Genomic DNA, 15,380 nt, shown 5'->3' with positions numbered 1-15,380 from the left:
GGCTGTAAACATGACCTGAAGCCATGTCAACAGGCTGCCTCTGCTGAGCTCTCTTCTGTGGTTCGATGTAGGGTTAAGAAGTTCCTGTGCCCTTGGGATTTCCTAGCCAAACCAGCTCCCATCCTCATTGCTTTCTCCCCTGTCGTTTCTGCTTTTTGTGCCCCCAAATATGTACGATGCACTGAAAGAGGTCAAAGGATTTTTAAAATCAACTGATTTTTAAAATGCTGACTTAAGACAAGGATTTTAACAACAGACATGCAAATAAAAAAATCAATATTCAGCCATAGGTCAAATAGTCTATTCTTCCCAAATTGACTTCTGTGTCCACAATGGTCCTGAAAGTCAAGCTCTGAAGACGGTAAAACATTCTCCAAACGCAGGAGCCAATTTGAAAACCTCCCCTATAAGCTGAGAGGTCAATGTTGTCAAGAAATTAATTGTTCCTGGCCTAGTGCGGTTGGAGGAAGAGAGGAGAACAGTTGTCCCCAAGACTGCGAGAGGGGCAGGAGTTTCTGCAGGAGGCCGAGGGCTGTAGCCTGCTTGCACTCATGCCTTGGTGGCTGGGCTTAGAGCACATAGGATCTGGATTATTTCCACAGCCAGGCTTGGCATGGAGGGTGGGGAGGCAGGTCAGACATCTTGAAGTGACCAAAAGCAGCAAAAGACAGACTGCTCAGAAGACCCCAGGACGCCTCACAACCATGGGGAGGAGGAGTGGCCCCCTGAAGAATAAAAGAGACTAGATTTTTTTGGGTGGCATTTAATCCAAATTTGTTTTAAGAAGATAAAGGAATGTGGTAGTTCTGGGAAGTTGTGGTGGAGTAACTGAGCTCAAGGGCAGCATGGGTGAAACAGAAAGGAGCTAATTAGTTCCTTTCCAATGAAATACCAGGAAATGAAAGGAAATGACAGATGATTGATGAGACCTGGAGAATTTAAGTTTACAATTTCTCCTTAGGCTTGTGCTGTAATTCCCATGGCCATACTTTAATGTCCAGTTCTATTCAGGCACTAGCAAGGATAAAGGTTAACAAACATAGAAAAGAAAGTGTCAGAGTCTCTTTGATGGGTTAGGGCATTTTCACTCATCGGTCACGTGCACTCAGCCATGGGGTAATGCTTCCTGGCTGGTGACCTTCTTTCCCACACCCCATCCTCTTCCCCCATGAGTTCTCTACATTGCTGTTACAGAGGTAGCTGTTCTTGGCTGATGCCTTACAATTTGCATGGTGGAGTGTTCAATGAACTCAGAGGGATCTGCATAATCTAGGTACAAATCCCATCAAGGCTGAGACAGACAGTATTCCTAGAATAATCAAGACTTAGTGCCCAGGATCACCCATCCAGAAGCTTTGCATAGGGTGGACAGACACAGCCCTGAGGGCCCACAGCTTGAAGAGTTGAGTGCCGGCTAAAATTTGGGCCCTGCAGGATCTCCCTCCAGGCACCACTCTGCAGCCTACAAAGTTTGCAAGGACTGACAGATAATTGGCTGCAGCATGCAAGACCCAGAGCTCACCCCTGCTTTCTCAGAGCTCACCTTCTAGAACACTCTGGGAAGGCAGAAGTCAAGGCTGGCTTGCCACATTCACACGCTAGAACCAGGTACCTGGATGCACCCTTGTTATGCTCACCAGTCTCCCAGGCTATCACCACTGTTCTTGGGAAAGCTCACACTATTGGTGGGCCCAAGTGGTTCTTGTACTCTGTTGGCTGTTGTTGTTGTTGTTGTTGCTGTTGTTTTGAGACGGAGTTTCGCTCTTGTTGCCCAGGCTGGAGTGCAATGGCATGGTCTTGGGTCACTGCAACCTCCACCTCCTGGGTTCAAGCGATTCTCCCGCCTCAGCCTCTCGAGTAGCTGGGATTACAGGCACATGCCACCACGCCCAGGTAATTTTGAAATTTTAGTAGAGATGGGGTTTCTCCATGTTGGTCAGGTTGGTCTTGAACTCCCAACTTCAGGTGATCTGCCCTCCCTGGCCTCCCAAAGTGCTGGGATTACAGGCATGAGCCACCGCACCAGCCTCTTGTACTCTCTCCAAGGGGTGGCAAGTTTTTCTTACTCATCTGCCTATTGGGAACCAACTTAATATTTTTATTGTGGTAAAATAGACATAACATAAAGTTGACCATTTTAACCATTTTTGAGAGTACAATTCAGTGGCATGAAGCTCATTCCCATTGCTGTGCCACCATCACCACCTTCCATCTCCAGAACTTTCTCTTCAACCAAAACTGAAACTCCTAACCCATTCAGCACTAACTCCCCACTCTCCTCTCCCTAGCCCCTTAATTGTAACTGGAATGAGGATAATAATAATGTTCATTTCTTGTTGACTTTCTTATTGGTAACCTGTCCTTGATTCAGCCAGAAGTAGCCTTCATCTTGGGAACTGTTAGGATTATTAAAGGATAAATGGAAAGTAAAAGAGTCAAACGTTCAGAGTTAAACTTCCAAAACACAAGTTTTGAGCCCCTGGCTTTCAACAAAAAACAAGGCTCTATACAGACAGGTGAAATGTCCTTCCAAATTCCAACAGGATCCTGGGAAGCTGGGTGGACACTCAGGATGGCCTGGCTCCAGGTCACCTTGCCTTGCGCCACTGTCTTTAGGAGTGAAAACAATCTGTGAGCAGCATCATAGCTGTGCTAACAAATAGTGGAGCGGGTATCGTGGAGGAGGATTCAAGGCTTCTTTATAACCTGGAAGACAGAACAAGGGACGAGAAATACAGGTAGCAAGTGTCAGCTCACGTAGGAATTAAAATCTGCTTTTCCAATTCTCCATCCCTGGGACTGTTTGAGCAGACTCCCTGGCCCCTGTGTTTCATGGTGGGTGATGCTCTGGATGAACTGAGAAACCTCCCATTTCCTCTTGACTCTTAGATCCTGTGCCCCTATTTTAAGAGCAACCAGAATGACTGTGTTTCCTAAAGTGTGGCCCTCCCGCAGGGGCCTTGGGTAAGTTTCAGTGTTCAGGGGATGGAATAAACATGGTCATGAAATATGTCATAAGACGGGGCCTGAGGGCTTTCCCTGCACTTCTATGCATAGCAAAGAGCAAAGGCTCTTGAGCAAACAAAACACAGCAATAAACCTTTAGAGTCATGTGGCCCATGGTGAACTTATCACTAGTCCAGGGAAATGGAGGAAACAGAGGAACACTGGGTGGTTATTTTTCCTAACATTAAATTATTCCATTGAAGGAAATTACCATTGTTCTACCACTATAACTTTCCTAGTTTTCTTAGTTCCCTTCCCCACCCCTCCCCTCCCCTCCCCTCCCCTCCTTTCCCCTTCCCTTCCCTCTTTCTCTCCTTTCAGGGTACTGTAATTGGTGACAGCATTGGATAGTTGTTGCTTTCAACTGTTCTGTTAGTTTTATGGAAGGGTAACTTAAAATGTCACTGGGAAAAGACAGATAAATCCACAAGTAGGAACATTCTACAAGATAACTGGTTTTGCATTTTTGCTCTATGGCTGGGTTTTTAAACCGCACCCCAGTGTTGAATGTCACACAACTGGAGCAAAGCCCCCTATTTTGGGTCATTTCTTCCAGGAATCACTTGCTGGGGGGTTGAATGTGTTCCTTGAATTATGATTACCCTCTGTGTCTGCGCACACATTCTCTGCCTTAGGTCCCCCAAACATTGTCTCCATGAGAACACCTTACTGCCTTTTCTCAATGGTTTTTGCACCCAGGAGGCCTGTTTGGAGCTGGTAACTCCACACCGCATGGAAAGCAGCCATCCTGAAGGCTGCCAGTAATAGCAGGTTAGTACCAGGTGCCCAGGGGGAGCGAAGAGGGACCCAGTCACCCAGGGCAGCGGGCACTGCACTCCAAAACTATCAGGCTCTGGAAACAAAAGCAACACACAAGACAAAATGACAGCTTCTAAGGTGAGCCGAGAACTGCAGTTCAGAGCGTCACTTGAGGCTGTACGTGATTGTCACATGTCTGGAAATATTATCAGTAGTTGGCCCATTTCCACACTGCCTCCCAAGGCTCATACCACCGCCAAGAACTGGAATTTGGGACAGATGTGAGTTCCTGGTGCTCCTCACAGCCTCCTGCCTGGACTACTAGGGGCTCACCTCGCCTGCACGGTGGAGCTGCTGAGCAATGCACCCGGGGTACCCCTGGATGACCAGAGGGTTCAGCTGGTCCTGCACTTCGCACACAAACTGCTGCAGTGACATCAGCTGGTTGGGTCCATTGAGGTTCCACCAGGAAGGCAGCATGGAGATGATTTTCTCACACAGGTGAGTCATGGGAGGGCAGACCTAGAAGAAGCAGGGCGGGACAGGTTAACTCACCTGCAGCTGTGGGTGCTCTGAGCGGAGCTGCGGTGGAGAGGACACCTTTCATTCAGGTGCCTTGCAGGTGATTTGGTGAACAAATAAGCACGTTTATGCTTGAGTACTGGGACAGTTATTATTTTAGTTACCATCAAGTGGAATCAATTGATCAAATATAAGGTTTTATAGAGGCTCTTCAGTTCTACTGGAAATCTATTAAACAGATTTTGAGTCTTCTAGGAATGTTTTTGGAATTGTGGACTCAGTCACTCAATCAACTAATGTTCACCAACTCCTAATGTTTCACTCCCTCACTTCTTCCTCCCTCCCTCCTTTCTTCCCTCACTGTCTCTCCCTCCTGTGACTGTTTCACTCATGTAATGATCACTTTATGAACAAAAAGAGGAAAAGAGCATGAGTATCATCATCAATGTCAGAGTGGGTTTTGACCAGTAAATTAGCATTCATGGGGACTGTTGTTGAAATATTGTTTCAAATTAGACCAATTCTTGGTAATTAGCTTGAAATGATTTTCTAACCTTTTAAGTTGGTTAAATAAATCAGCCTATGTTACAGATTCATATAATTGACGCACCTCCTGATTAGAAACCACACATGCCATGCCCTGCACTGCGCCGTTAATTCCACACTCCCCTCTCAAATCCTTTTATAGCAACTAAATTCCACTCCCTATTCCCAAAACAGGATTCTCAGGGGTGAGTGCAGTTGACGTGGTGGGCTCCACCTGCCTGAGCTCAGGAGTTTAGGGGTTGGGTGGGGGGTATCTGAGAAGCAGCAGATCATGCCACAGCCCGGCTCAAAAATCTCCAGGGACACTCCCTCCTGCCTCAGGAATGCAGCCCCAATCCAGACCTGGTGGGGAAGTGCAGGGGCCCTCAGAGACAGACCACTGTTAGTTCCTAGATCACCGCCCCTGGTTTCTGTGACAGATTCCTCCCAGGCCTCACCGGACTACTCCCTTTGTGTTTCCCGAGAATTCCAAAAGCATGTCTGGATCCAGCGCCTGCTGTCGGGAGTGCAGGGTTTTGGAAGGGGGGCCCATAACAGGAGGTGGCCCCTGCTGGACAGCAGAGGGGCCCAGAGCTGACACTCAGGCTTGGGCAGTAGGAACCTTCTGAGAACGCGTTACCACTTTCCACTGGGATGTCTGCCCTTTTCTTACTAATTTTGGAGAACTTTTTGAATATTATGGGTAGTAGTAACCCTCTAGCTGTGAAATGCATTGAGAATATTTTTTTCCAGGTCTATTTCACTTTGTAACTTTGTGGAATATATTGGCCAGAAAGTCTTTTTTTAAAAGTGTGTCAAATATGTACATTTTCTTTAAACGTATCTAGGGTTTTAAAAGGTTTCTAAACTTCCAAGTCATTTTAAAAACAAGTTTTCCCAAATTTCCGTTCAAGAGATTGTTGTATCATTTCACGGTGAAAAGCTCTAATCCATTTATCTTTATGCTCTGTAGTGAGCGGGAGTTCAACGTTGTTTACCTTTAGGCAAATAGCCAGCTGTGTCAAGATCGCTTATTAAACAAACATTTTCCCCATTAAATTGAAATAACATATTTTGCTTTCTATAACATTTCTGTAGATATTATGATTGACTTCTATACTCTCTAGGCTGTTCCTATAACTTATTTAATCATATTGATTATAGAGCCTTTATACTGTTTTATTTATTCTTCTGATGAAGTTATAAGATAGGAAACTCAATCTGCTTAGTCCCATTCAGATGCTAACTGGAACTCTATTAAATTTATATAACTCAGAGAAATTGAAACATCCAGTCCTATCTTGCTATCAGGGATAGCAATCTCCTTCCATTTTTTCATCTACTATTTTATGTCCTTCAATAATTTTGTTAGTGACGGTTTTTCTACTTCTCTGAATTTTCTAAATATTCCACGATGTCACTTTGGAATTACTTTTGTAATTCGAGGGCAGGATCTGGGGGCCCAGGACAAGCTTCTCCTCTCTCTGTGCTGCCACAGCCAGTTCTGCTCCGGGGAGCTCAGGGGACACCAACTTTCCAGAGAACAAAATGCACATGGACTCTGATTCTGTCTATTCATTAGAGACAGAAAGTCACAGTTGATGCTGAGATACAGATGTAGGGAATGTTTTCTTTCAATGTTTCAGTATGTTCTTTGCTCTCAAATATTTCTGAAGGGTGAAGCTTTACATCTTCCCAGGACTACTTCATCCAGCAACCATGGCGTGCTCTGTGCAGGACCCCAGCTGGTCTCATGCCACTTGAACAGGAGTCCCCTGCCTGTGGGGTGTGGTCTGGTGCTGATGCACAGGCTCTAAGAGCATCGAGTGACTGTTGACCTGCCTGGCCCAGGGCTGGTGGCATCTTCTCTGGTGGCATCTTCCCATCCACCTCTGGGTCCAGCTGCTGAGCTGTGCCTTCTATCCAGGGCTCCCTCAGACTCGAGGCTGCAGGTGCACACCCCAGGTCAAGCTTTCCCCACACCGGGCAGGAGGAAAAGGTGCTATGGGGCCTGTGGGCACAGCCTCCTGCCTCTTTACAGCCTCAGGCAGATGCTGGTTTAACTGTAGGTGAAGCTCCTTACTTCCAGGTACTGGATAACACTCTGCCTACCCCTCTGGAGCCAATGGACCACCTGGGCATTAAGCAATGTGGGCCTCCATGGGGTTGCACACATCTCTTGTTCTTGCCAGGTCCTCCCAGAGGCTGCACGACTTTGGCCAGAGAGCTCTGAGACTGAATGTTGCCTCTGACATTGACTAGGCATGACCTTACCAGGGCCCACACACTCCAATGCATTTCTGGGCGGGGTACTGTCCTTCTCCCCTGGTTGGGAATGTCATCACAGAGCAGAATTTCACACCAGGGGCAGGACCTGCTTCTGAGGTCTCTCTCCTGTTCCAAGGGACTCTTGACTCTTGGAGTTGGAGTGCAGGTGGAGAACATCATGAAATCAGAGCCTGTGTCCCTCTAAGTGGAGCAGCTGCCGCCTCCCCGCTACCCAGCACCACGGAGGAAGGTGCATCCAGCGTGGAACAGGCTTCCCACAAGAAGCCAAATATCCACATTTTTAGGTGTGATCTCCTGATTTTTAAATGACAGTCAATGTCCCCCCTCCCCTCCTCATACTCAACAGAGCACTGCAGCTTGTAGGGGAGGCCCCCATCTGCTGTGTTCCTCTCGCCTGGGAAGACCCACCTCGAACTTCTGAGCCTTGGGTTACTTTCCTCTGAAATGGGCTCATGAGAGGACCGCACAGATCCTGGCAGTCAAATGACAGGCTCTGTGGACAGTGTCTGGAACCCGGGTGAGCACCAGCTACAGGACTCCCCAGGTCCTTCCCACTGGGCCTGGCTCCTATGGAGGGTACCACATGTATTCTTGCCCAAGGCTCACTAAGTAATAGAGCCTGGACAGCCCCAGTCCAAGCACCGTCACATCTCCCCTGGTTGCCAAGATCATCTCCTATCAGGTCCCTCTGCTCCACCTCCTGACCCCGAGGCTCCAGTCTGAGCAGCTGGGGGAATTCCTAAACCTAAGGCAGATCTCGCACCAGCCAGCTTAACACACTTGGCCCAAACCCAGTCTCCTCACCCCCCGGGTAAGGTCTACAAAGCCGTGCCACCTCTCGGGTCACGTCGTCGGGGTCACGTCATCGGGGTCACATCGCTCGCGCGTCGTTCTCTGCCTGCACCCCCAGGCCCATCCTCTGGCCCTAGCCCAGTTACCCTCCTTCTTTGTTGTTTTATGCTTGAGCTCCTCCAACCCTTCACTACCCAGCCCCTTGCACTCCCTATTCCTCTGTCTTCCTCCAGCCCTTCCTTGGGCTGCTTCCTTCTTCTTGCCCTTCAGGTCTTGGTTTCAGTGTCACATCAGAGAGGTCCTCATCAGCCAGGTGAAAGTAGACTCCACCATCCTCTCATCTCACTTCATCCTGTTTCAATTCCCTGCATGGCACCTACCCCAGGAGGCAGCAACCCTTTCTGTAGAGGGCCAGATGATCTCTGTGGCAACTCAACTGTGCCATGTATGAACACCAGCCATAGACAAGAGCATGTGGCTGTGTCTCAATAAAACTTTATTTACAGAAGCAGGTGGTGACTTGTAGGCTGTTATTTATCATCCATTGATTCAACTTATGCTATCTGGCATTTTTCTGATCTGTTTCCTGGCTGGGTTCTGCCGATTTTGTTCACCGTGGTCTCTGCAGTGCCCAGAACAGCCCTTGGCATACAGTAGACACTGGGAATATCTTTTCAGTGCATGAGTGAATCAGTGTTATTTGGTAACAGCATTGCTCTTTGAAGCCCTGGTGGATCTCCTAGTTTCTAGTTTCCTTTATTCCAGCACCAACTCTGGCAATTTATTTTCATTTTTCTCATCAGAAAAGAGGACTAAACCTCTGCAAGCTAATGAGGAGACCACCCACGGTCTGGGAAGGCCAGATAAGAGCACTGAGAGGCAATGTGGCCCCGCCCACGTGGCAGGGTGTAGTGAGAGCCCATGGATGGAGCAGCAACTCTTAATTATGCAAATGCAGCTTGCAGGTGGTGAATTTTTCATTCTGGGCAAACTCCCCCCCTTTTTTTCACTTTTCAAAATATTCCTGGGTACCTTTCTTCACTGTCTGATGAAGTAAAGGCACACTACTTTTAATATCAGCTCATGGAAAATCTGATTAGAAGGAGAATCAAACAGAATAAAAATATGCCAACTCCTGAAACTCTTATTTTAAAATCCGATAAGAATGGGACTTGCAGCGACTGTAGTAAAATGGATGCTGATATAAAATCAAGATGCATCCCCCATCACTACCTGTCATAGAAGGAGTCCCTCCTTTCTTTTAGAAGGAGAACTGGGTTTGGCTAAGCAACACCAGCATCCTCAGGCAGATATGGATAGCTGTGTTGATGGCCGATGTGACACCTCGGTTCTTGTCTTCTTGGTTTAAAAGAATTTAAACAAAAGGCACACAGCAAAGGAGATGCAGCATAGAGTGATTTTATTGCAAAGGAGAAAGAATATTTTGAAAGTTAGGTGCAGAAGAGACAGTACACCCTTAGAGAGAGGGAGTTCGGGGCGGCTGCTCCTTAGGGTGAGAGGGTGAGACAGCATTGATCGTTGTTGGAGAAACCCCCTTTATGGGAGTCTTACATGATTATTAATAAGGAGGTGGGAAGAGGTTTTGCTAATAAGCATGTTCTGGGTGGTCTTCTGGGTGCACATGTGTAGTAACTGTACATGCTGGTTCATATGTCCCATGTCTCATTAACATCTTAAATCTCTACCCAGTGGTGGTTTTTTTTTCTTTTTTCTTTTTTCTTTTTGGAGATGGAGTCTTGCTCTGTCGCCCAGGCTGGAGTGCAGTGGCGCAGTTCTGGCTCACTGCAACCTCTGCCTCTGGGGTTCAAGAAATTCCCCTGTCTCAACCTCCTGAGTAGCTGGGATTACAGGTGCACGCCACCACACCCAGCTAATTTTTTGTCGTTTTAGTAGAGACAGGGTTTCACCATGTTGCCCGAGCTGGTCTTGAACTTCTGAGCTCAGGCAATCCACTCGCCTTGGCCTCCCAAAGTGCTAGGATTTCAGGTATAAGCCACCGCGCCTGGCCATGTTTTTTACAATTATGAGCAAAGGGTCATTTTGAAGAGAGGTAAAATCAAAATGTGCATGCTGTCTAGAAGGGAAACTCCCCACTGAAGATAGCTTTGCTTGTGTGAGCTCAATTACAATGCAAATGCTAAGACTTACTGTGTTGGCTGTACGGTCACTGGTAACCATGGTTGCTGCATCCCAAAAACATGGCCATTTCCTTGACTACCTATCCTGCCTCAGCTGCACTGGGTTTTGTTTTATTGGTAGCAGTGAGCACAGAGGAGTAGAAGGTGCAACCTCCTTCTGCAATAAGGTGGTACCTACAGCCAGGGTGGAGGTGTGGGGGCTGAGACCCCTAAAACAATGGGGAACTGGTCAGCTACCTCTGGTGGGCAGGCAGGCATCGATCTGTAGCATTTGCTGATTCTTGTGGTGTAAATGCTCCCACCCTGGCTGATTTCAAGTACTCCATGTGATGTCACTGAGATGGGAAGACATGCACGGCTCTCAGGGACATCACTGGAGGCTCCTGCACACCACCGCCCTAGTTCACTTCCTGTGAACTTTCAGAGTAGATCCCACACAGATCAGCCCCTGGCCCATGTTCTTTCTTTCCCCAGGAACTCCAACCTTGGCCTCAGTCACCTTCAATGCTGTCCTGCCCCACCCAGTTGGGGAGCTCACTTGGGCCCCTGGAACGCCCTGTCTGCAAGGTCCTATTTCCCATGGGGCAGCCCCCTGCACTGTCTAATAATGAAAACAGCTAGTCCCTCTCCCCTGCCCATCCTCCATTGGTCCAGGGAAACAAGAGGACTTTGGTTTTCTTTCCAGACGCCCAGTCCCATTGATTCTCTAGCAAATGTAGTTTAAAAACACATTCCTAGGCAATGTCAACTGATGAGAGCCGGGAACACAGAAAGTATTTCTTTTGCTCATTTGGCCCATTTGGAAACCAAATAACATGGCCACCTCCCTCAGCTGTTCCGGATACAGACCTCTCCCCACCACTGTGTGAGATCTACTCTGATCCAGCTCCACAGTGGCTCTTGCAGAGTATGGCAGCAACCCAGGGGGCATCAGACAATGTGTGTAGGTATTGTTTTGGTTTTCACAATATGGGGCTATAGGGGATGCTAGCATGTTAGATGCTTGGTAGCCACAGACAAGAAATATCCTGCAAGGACAGGAGTTCCCACTCACCCAAATCCCCAAAGGCACCCAGTGAGAAACACTGGGAAATATCAAGAGAAAGTACATGGAAAGGAAGAAAATAGTCCTAAGATGCTCTGAAGGGTGAATGACCTCTTCTTCCCCTTCCCTCTCCCACATCACATGCCCCATTGTCTCCTGCTCAAGGTGACCCGAGTCAGAACTGCAGGTCAGCCCCTTCCTGGCTTCCTCCACAGGCACTGCCTGCTCCTGAACTCCCACCACAATCCTCAGCGATGCATTCTCCAAAGAAGCCGCTGTGACAGCTGTCATTTTCAAAAACCAAATTCCAGTACCGGGTGTGCCCAGGTGCCAAGCAGTTATTTGTGTGGGGATTTATGTTCACCCACAAGGAAGACAGACTGTGATTAGCAATGCTTGGCAAACAACTCATCCCATTATGGCTAATCCAGAAGCTAAAGTCAAGAGCCCACTGAGGGATGACGAAGGTAAACAACCTCGAGGGGCTCCTTGAACATGGAGTCTAGAAGATTCTGCTGAAGGTAACGGGGATACCAAGTCCTCACAGCTCCACAGATGCTGGAAGCATTCATATGCACTTCACATGTCCATCAGTGGATGAATGAGTTTTTATAAGTGGCATATATTCATAGTGGAATACTGTTCAGCCTTAAAAAAGAAGGAAATGCTGTGATTTCCCACAAGACAGTTAAGCCTGGAGGGCAACGCATTGAGTGAAATAGGCCAGACATAGAAAGAGAAATATTAATACTAAATGTCTCCCTTCTACATGGAATCTAGTAGAGTTGAACTCATAGAAGTAGAGAGTAGAATGGTGCTTACCCTGAGATTGGGGTATGGTTAGGGAAATGTTGATCACAAGATACAAAATTTGTAAGACAGGAGGGAAAAAAAGGAAGAAGGATGGCCAAATACCCATCATTCTCCTCTATTTAAAAAACTCCAGAAATTCAGACTTAGTAAATCCCTTCCTGAATGTCTTTCCAATGCCCCAAGTGACCTCGATGCTCCATAGACAACGCCTTCAACAGCAAAGTGCTTCTGGGGGTGGGAGAAAGCTGACCTTCCCTAGAATCCTGACTATAGATTCTGTTTAGGATGTGGGGTCTCATTTTGAGAAGCTCTTAGTATTTAACATTCACAAGAAGTTCACAGGTTCAAGAAAACATAGAACAATATTCAGGGTAAAGAGAAGCAGCAGAGATTGGCTGGGTGTGATGGCTCACACCTGTAATCCCAGCACTTAGGGAAGCTGAGGCAGGCAGATCACCTGAGGTCAGGAGTTCGAGACCAGCCTGGCCAACATGGTGAAACCCCATCTCCACTAATAATATAAAAGATGGTGGCAGGCGCCTGTAATCCCAGTTACTTGGGAGGCTGAGGAAGGAGAATCTTTTGAACCTAGGAGGCGGAATTTGCAGTGAGCCAAGATTGTGCCACTGCACTCCAGCCTGGGGGACAAGAATGAGACTCCATCTCAAAACAAAACAAACAAACAAAGCAAAAGAGAAGCAGCAGAGATAGAGATACCTGGTCAGTGTGGCCAGAGCATCCTGGGAGAAAATACACTGAACGACAGAGGGGGCAAATGCAAGTGGGTGGTGAGGAAAGGATCAAGGCAGACAGAAAGGACACCGCTCAGATAAACCTGCTAACTTGGGAGAAAATAACAGAGACAGGAGACAGCCAAATGCCACCCAGGTCATTGTGCACAGGGGGCTTGCCTAAACATGCCCACGGTGAAAAATTCCTTCTCTTAACACATGCGCAGTAAGGGAAATAAAACAATGTGGAGTGGCTCAGACTAAGGGCCGGCCTCTGCACTAGGGGAATGGGGGGTGGAGATACCAGGAATTCACGCCTTATGCAGGGGGGAGAAGCCTGTACTCTTCATCTCGTGTGTGGTGGCCTGGTATTCAGTCTGTGAGGTGGGAGCCTGTTGGCAGGATCCCCCTTTTTTTTTTTCACTGAGGCTTTCTTTTAATAAATTCTGCTCTCCTCACCTTTCAATGTGTCCATGTGCCTAATTTTTCCTGGTCATGAGACAAGTACCTGGGTTTTAGCTGAACTAAGGAGCACAAAATTCTGCATCTGAAGGACTGAATCGAAGAGGAAAAGAGAAGAAAGAAAGCTGAACGCTGAGGAATGCCACTAGGTCCGAAATCATTTGAAGTCGATGAAAATAAGTCACCTGTAGATGTGATTTTGGTTTGTTGATAGGAGGAACAGTATTTGCCATAGTGTTTAGAGTATTGATATTTTGAGGAAAATTTCTCATTTGTGGCTTGATTGGTTAGCTCCCTCTGAAAAACATTTTGTTCATGAATTCTATTTAAATTTGTGAGCTTTGTAACAACTTGAGGAGGTTGATCTAGCATGTAGGATTTTTTTTTTTTTTTTATGAGTTCTTGCTCTGTTGTCCAGGCTGGAGTGCAGTGGCGTGATCACAGCTCACTGCAGTGTCAACCTCTCCAGATTCAGGCGATCTTCCCACCTTAGCCTCCCCAGTAGCTGGGACTACGGTTGCATGCCACCACGCCCAGCTAGTTTTTGTATTTTTTGTAGACATGTAGTATTGTCACATTGCCCGGGCTGGTCTCAAACTCAAGAGATCTGCCCACCTTGGCCTTCCAAAGTGCTGGGATTACAGGAGCAAGCCACTGCATCCAGCTATTCTTCTTCCTTTTTTTTTGTTTTTGAGACAGGGTCTCCCTCTGTCACCTAGGCTGGGGTGCAGTGGCACGATCTCAGCTCACTGCATCCTCCGCCTCCTAGGTTCAAGCGATTCTCCTGCCTCAGCCTCCTGAGTAGCTGGGACCACAGGCCTGCTGATTGGTTTCAGGAGGGGACTAAGCAGAGGCTGAAGTGAAACCAATCAGATATTTGCATAGGATGTAACTTTGTAACTTCACTTCAGCCTCTGATTGGTTGCTTTCCACAACCAATCAGACTGGTTGCAGGCCACTCTTTCATTTACATAGGGTGTAAACCAAGTAACCAATAGGAAACCTCTATAGAGTACTTAAACCCCAGAAAATTCTGCAATCAACACTCTTGAGCTGCTTGCTCAAGCCCACTCCCACTGCGTGGAGCATACTTTGGTTTCAATAAATCCGTGCTTTTGTGCTTCATTCTTTCATTGCTTTGTTTGCTAGGGTTTCCGGGTAGGAAGAATGGCCCCAAAGATACCCCAATCCCTAGAGTCTGTGAATACCAAGCATTACATGGCAACAAGGAGTTTTCAGATGTAATTAGGGTACGGATTTCAAATAGGAAGATCACACTAGGTCATCCTGGTTAGATTAGTCCAACCTAATAAAACTGGCTTTTATAAGCAGAGAACTTCCTTTGGCTAGGGACAAGGGAGATGAGGCAAGACGGGGAGGTGGTGTCAGAGATTCAAAACTTTGACTAACTACTGCTGCTTTTGAAAATGAAGGGCTACCAAGCCAAAGAACACGGGCAGCATTCAGCAGCCAAGAAGGACCCTGGCCATCAGCTAGCAATGAAACGAGGACCTTGATCCCACCACAGAAAGGAACTGAATTCTGCCAACAACCTAAATGAGCCTGGAGACAAATTCTCCCCTGGAGCCTCTTGATAAGGAGCCAGACTGGCTGTCATCTCAATTTTGTACTCAGGAGACCCTAAGCAGAAAACCCAGCCAAGCCGACTGGACTTCTGACCTACAGAAGTGGGAGGCAATCAACAAGTGTTGTTTGCTGCCTCTAAGTGTGTGGTGATTTGTTCTGGCAGCAAAAGAAAATGAATGCCGTTAAGAGGTGAGATGCAGAAAGAAGAAACAGAGTGGGTCTTTGGATGCCCCCTGGAACCTAATACTATGTTTGACATTGGTGTTGCATCCAGATTTCAAAACAAGATCCCGGCTGTCCTTCTACATTACCGCCCCAGGAACAACAGAAAGTAGTCACAGGGAGAATCACCAATTCAGTTCTTCTAATGAGGAGCTTAGGAAGAGAGAAGTTTGTGGTTTGTCTGCAGTGGCTTTTCTAGTTAGTAGGGGGACAGAGATGAGGACTCCAAACTCGTGACTCTCAGCCTAGGAACCTTCCAGAGACCACTCCAGGAGGGACGCATGAAATGTCAGCCCTCCTCACATTTTGCCTGTCTACTCACCTTTCTGTAGACGGCAAAGATGGTTCCAGTGGAGGCCAGGCAGTCGATATTGGAAGATTTATCCAGTGGGTCAAAGCAGACAATGTATTTCCTCTAAATCAGAGAGGGAAGCACCACCCAGTCAGCACATCTTCCCATTAGCACAA

The 15,380-nt window shown here is 47.3% G+C and overlaps 1 long non-coding RNA gene across 1 annotated transcript; it reads right to left on the bottom strand.

The window, feature by feature from the left end:
• Positions 1-2,130: 2,130 nt before the first annotated feature.
• Positions 2,131-15,380, bottom strand: LOC107976866 (uncharacterized). The gene is made up of 3 exons (XR_001721151.2): positions 15,235-15,380; positions 4,099-4,287; positions 2,131-2,706 (listed from the first exon to the last, which is right to left on the bottom strand). It is a non-coding gene; the product is annotated as an uncharacterized LOC107976866 (long non-coding RNA).

The sequence above is a fragment of the Pan troglodytes genome, chromosome 11 (assembly GCF_028858775.2).
Source record: "Pan troglodytes isolate AG18354 chromosome 11, NHGRI_mPanTro3-v2.0_pri, whole genome shotgun sequence".
In the NCBI taxonomy this organism is placed as follows: domain Eukaryota; kingdom Metazoa; phylum Chordata; class Mammalia; order Primates; family Hominidae; genus Pan; species Pan troglodytes.
Note: the sequence above shows the minus strand (reverse complement) of the source record. Positions and strands in the feature narration are given on the sequence as shown.